The sequence below is a fragment of the Palaemon carinicauda genome, chromosome 12 (assembly GCF_036898095.1).
Source record: "Palaemon carinicauda isolate YSFRI2023 chromosome 12, ASM3689809v2, whole genome shotgun sequence".
In the NCBI taxonomy this organism is placed as follows: Eukaryota; Metazoa; Arthropoda; class Malacostraca; order Decapoda; family Palaemonidae; genus Palaemon; species Palaemon carinicauda.
Genome location: NC_090736.1, coordinates 7,132,190 through 7,137,189, shown reverse-complemented (window position 1 = coordinate 7,137,189; position 5,000 = coordinate 7,132,190). Strand labels below are relative to the sequence as shown.

The window sequence follows — 5,000 nt, the reverse complement described above, 5'->3', positions numbered from 1 at the left end:
ATATTTTATCAGGAAAAGAGAAACATCTTTTATTAGGAAAAGATCCATGCCTTGAATCGGGAAAAGGTAGTAGGTTGGCCAGGGCACCAGCCACCCGTTGAGATACTACCGCTAGAGAGTTATGGGGTCTTTTGACTGGCCAGATAGTACTACATTGGATCCTTCTCTCTGGTTACGGTTCATTTTCTCTTTGCCTACATACACACTGAATAGTCTGGCATATTCTTTACATATTCTCCTCTATCCTCATACACCTGACAACACAGATTACCAAACAATTCTTCATCACCCAAGGGTTTACTACACTGTAATTGTTCAGTGCCACTTTCCTCTTGGTAAGGGTAGAAGAGACTCTTTAGCTATGGTAAGCAGCTCTTCTAGGAGAAGGACACTCCAAAATCAAACCACTGTTCTCTAGTCTTGGGTAGTGCCATAGCCTCTGTACCATGGCCTTTCACTGTCTTGGGTTAGAGTTCTCTTGCTTGAGGGTACACTCGAGCACACTCTCCTATCTTATTTCTCTTCCTCTTGTTTTGTTAAAGTTTTTATAGTTTATATAGGAGATATTTATTGTTGTTACTCTTCTTAGAATATTTTATTTTCCTTTTTTCCTTTCCGCACTGAGCTATTTTCCCTGTTGGAGCCCCTGGGCTTATAGCATACTGCTTTTCCAACTGGGGTTGTAGCTTAGTAAGTAATAATAATAATAATAATAAAGGACAATATCTTTTATCAGGACAAGAGAAATATCTTTTATTAGGAAAAGAGCCATGTCATTTATCGGGAAAAGGAAAATATCTTGTATTAGGAAAAGAGCCATGTCTTCTATCGGGGAAAGAGCAATATCTTTAATCAGGAAAAGAGAAATATCTTTTATTAGGAAAAGAGCCATGTCTTTTATCAGGAAAAGGACAATATCTTTTATCAGGAAAAGAACAATATCTTTTATTAGGAAAAGAGCCATGTCTTTTATCGGGAAAAGGACAATATCTTTTATCGGGAAAAGGACAATATCTTTTATCGGGAAAAGGACAATATCTTTTATCAGGCCAAGAGAAATATCTTTTATTAGGAAAAGAGCCATGTCTTTTATCGGGGAAAAGAACAATATCTTTAATCAGGAAAAGATCAGAATCTTTTATAAAGAAAAGAGCTATATCTTTTATCAGGAAAAGAACAATATCTTTTAATAGGAAAAGAGCAATATCTTTTGTTCAGGAAAAGAGTAATATCTTTTATCAGGAAAAGAGCAATATCTTTTATCAGGAAAAGAACATTATCTTTTATCAGGAAAAGAACAATATCTTTTATCAGGAAAAGAGCATTAACTTTTATCTTGAAAAGAACAATATCTTTTATCAGAAAAAAATATCTTTTATCCAGAAGTTAACAATATCTTTTATCAGGAAAAGAGAAATATCATAAAATAGGAAACGAAAAATATCTTTTATAAGGAAAAGAACGATATCTTTTATCCAGAAGTTAACAATATCTTTTATCAGGAAAAGAGAAATATCTTAAATTAGGAAACGAAAAATATCTTTTATAAGGAAAAGAACAATATCTTTTATCAGGAAAAGAGAAATATCCTTTACCAGGTAAATTGCAATATCTTTTATCAGGAAAAGAAAAATATCTTTTGTTCAGGAAAAGAGAAATGTCTTTTATCAGGAAAAGAACAATATCTTTTATCGGGAAAAAACAATATATTTTATAAGAAAAAGAGCCATGTCTTCTATCGGGAAAAGAGCAATATCTTTTATCAGGAAAAGAGAAATATATTTTATTAGGAAAAGAGCCATGTCTTCTATCGGGAAAAGAGCAATATCTTTTATCAGGAAAAGAGAAATATATTTTATTAGGAAAAGAGCCATGTCTTTTATCGGGAAAAGAGAAATATCTTTTATCAGGAAAAGAACAATATCTTTTATCAGGAAAAGAACAATATCTTTTATCAGGAAAAGAACAATATCTTTTATCATGAAAAGAGCAATACCCTTTATCAGGAAAAGAGAAATATCTTTTATCAGGAAAAGAAAAATATCTTGTGTTCAGGAAAAGGAAAATATCTTGTGTTCAGGAAAAGAGAAATATCTTTTATCAGGAAAAGAGAAATATCTTTTATCAGGAAAAGAGCAACATGTTTTATCATGAAAAGAACAATATCTTTTATCAGTAAAGTAACAATATTTTTTATCAGTAAAAGAACAATATCTTTTATCATGAAAAGAGCAATGACTTTTATCGGGAAAAGAACAATATTTTTATCGGGAAAAGAATAATATCTTTTATCGGGAAAAGAGCAATATCTTTTATCGGAAAAGAACAATATTTTTTATCAGTTGGTTTTTGATATGACCTTGATCTATATTATAGGTCGTTTGTGTGATCATCCAAGTCTTCTGTTTGGGTTTGACCGGAAAGAACAGTGGTTCATTTTCCGTTCGTATTATTATTATTATTATTATTATTATTATTATTATTATTATTATTATTATTACCCATGAATGGAAATGGAAATGGAATGCAAAACTGAGAATAACGAAACAAGGGAATCATACGCACACACACATATATACATACTGTGTGTATATATATATATATATATATATATATATATATATATATATATATATATATATATATATATATATATATATATATATATATATATATATACAGTATACATATACATATATATATATATATATATATATATATATATATATATATATATATATATGTATGTATGTATATATATGTACATTTATATATTATGCATATATATACAGTATATATATATATATATATATATATATATATATATATATATATATATATATATATATATATATACATACACTTATATGTGTATATATAATCGGTAACATACAAAATATAAAAAATCACGTACTATTATTATTATTATCATTGTTAATTGCTAAGCTATAACCTTAGTTGTAAAAGCCGGATGCTATAAGCCCAGGGGCTCCAACAGGGAAAATAGCCTATTGAGGAAAGGAAACAAGGAAAACTAAAATATTTTAAGAACAGTAACATTAAAATAGATATATCCTATATATGCTGTAAAAACATTAACAAAATAAGATGAAGAAAAATGAGATAGAATAGTGCCAGAGACCGAGAGTAAGCTCAAGCAAGAGAACTCTAACCCAAGACAGTGGAAGACCATGGTATAGAGGCTATGGCTCTACCCAAAACTAGAGAACACTGGTTTGATTTTGAAGTGTCCTTCTCCTATAAGAGCTGCTTACCATAGCTATTACCAAGAGGAAAGTGGCCACTGAACAATTACAGTTCAGTAGTTAACCACTTGGGTGAGGAATTGTTTGGTAATCTCAGTGTTTTCAGATGTATGGAGAACGAAGAGAATCTGTTAAGAATAGGCCAGACTATTCGGTGTGTGTGTGTGTGTGTGTGTGTGTGTGTGTGTGTGTGTGTGTGTGTGTGTGTGTGTGTGTGTGTAGGCAAAGGGAAAATGAACCGTAACCACAAAAAAAGATCCAGTGTAGTACCGTCTGGCCAGTCAAAAGACTCCATAACTTTTTAGTGGTAGTATCTCAACGGGTGGCTGGTTCCCTGGCCAACCTACTACCTACCTAATAGTAAATCTTATTTGAGTAACTCCCCGTGTATAGTTTTCTTCCAAGACTGCAATAGGTAGCTGAAGTACCTATTTGTTGGACAATAATGTCATACTTGAGACTTTCTGGTATGTGCAACATCAAGAAAGACCCCCTGGCTATTTTCGTCGCCGCAAATAACTACGATTGTTAACATCAATACTTTAATACTTCAGATTACATCTAAACTATCGAACATCTCATAGCTTGGAATACGAGAGATAAGCAATTTGATAACAATAAGAGTTTTGTTACTTTACGATGAAAACAAGATTATGCGAGACTTTTAATTATTATCATTGTTATTATTATTATTACTATTATTATTATTATTATTATTATTAGTAGTAGTAGTAGTAGTAGTAGTAGTAGTAGTAGTAGTAGTAGTAGTAGTAGTAGTAGTAGCTATAATCCTAGTTGGAAAACCAAGATGGTATAAGCAAAAGGGCTCCAACAGAAAAAAAGTAGCCCAGTGAGGATAGGAAACAAGGAAATAAACTACAAGAGAAGTAATAAGCAATATATATAAGATATTCTAAGAACAATAACAACGTTGAATTAGATCTTTCATATATAAACTATATATAAACTAAAAAAAAAAAAAAAAAAGATAGAACAGCGTACCCGAGTGTACCCTCAAGCAAGAGAACTCTAACCACAAACAGCGGAAGACCATGGTACAGAGGCTATGGCACTACTAAAGATTAAGAACAATAGTTGGATTTTGGAGTGTCCACATTTAAGAGCTGCTTACCATAGCTAAAGAGTCTCTAATTAATACAATATCAACAATGCAAAAATAATCCGTGTATGGTTCTAATAATAATAATAATAATAATAATAATAATAATAATAATAATAATAATAATAATAATAATAACAATTATGAAAATAATAATAATAATAATAATATTAATTATAATAATAATAATGATTATGAGAACAATAATAATAATAATAATAATAATAATAATAATAATAATAATAATAATAATAATAACAATCTATAAATTTTGAACTGCTTTGATTGTATATACGCAAAAAAAAATTCTATTTAGAACTTCAGAGAAGTTCAATAAGTTTCAAATGTTATGGAAAATATTAACAAACTACAACCCAATTTCAATTTTATTCATGAATATAAACTCATGAACTATATACATCTCCCTTATACATGAAATATACATATCTTCCTAGTATAATATTTTTGCAATTGAAGAAGACACAGACCTAATGTGTTTCTCAAAAGTAAATTTGCTGTCGAGAATCACACCTAAAATTTCAAAAGAGTCATACAAAGTTAAAGAAACATTATCAATACTGAGATCCAGATGTTGAGGAGCCACCGTCCTTGAC

General features: G+C 29.9%; 1 protein-coding gene across 1 annotated transcript in view; it reads right to left on the bottom strand.

Annotated features, from left to right (window-relative positions):
• Positions 1-5,000, bottom strand: part of LOC137651193 (multidrug resistance-associated protein 1-like) — an 80,046-nt gene that overhangs the window by 63,587 nt on the left and 11,459 nt on the right.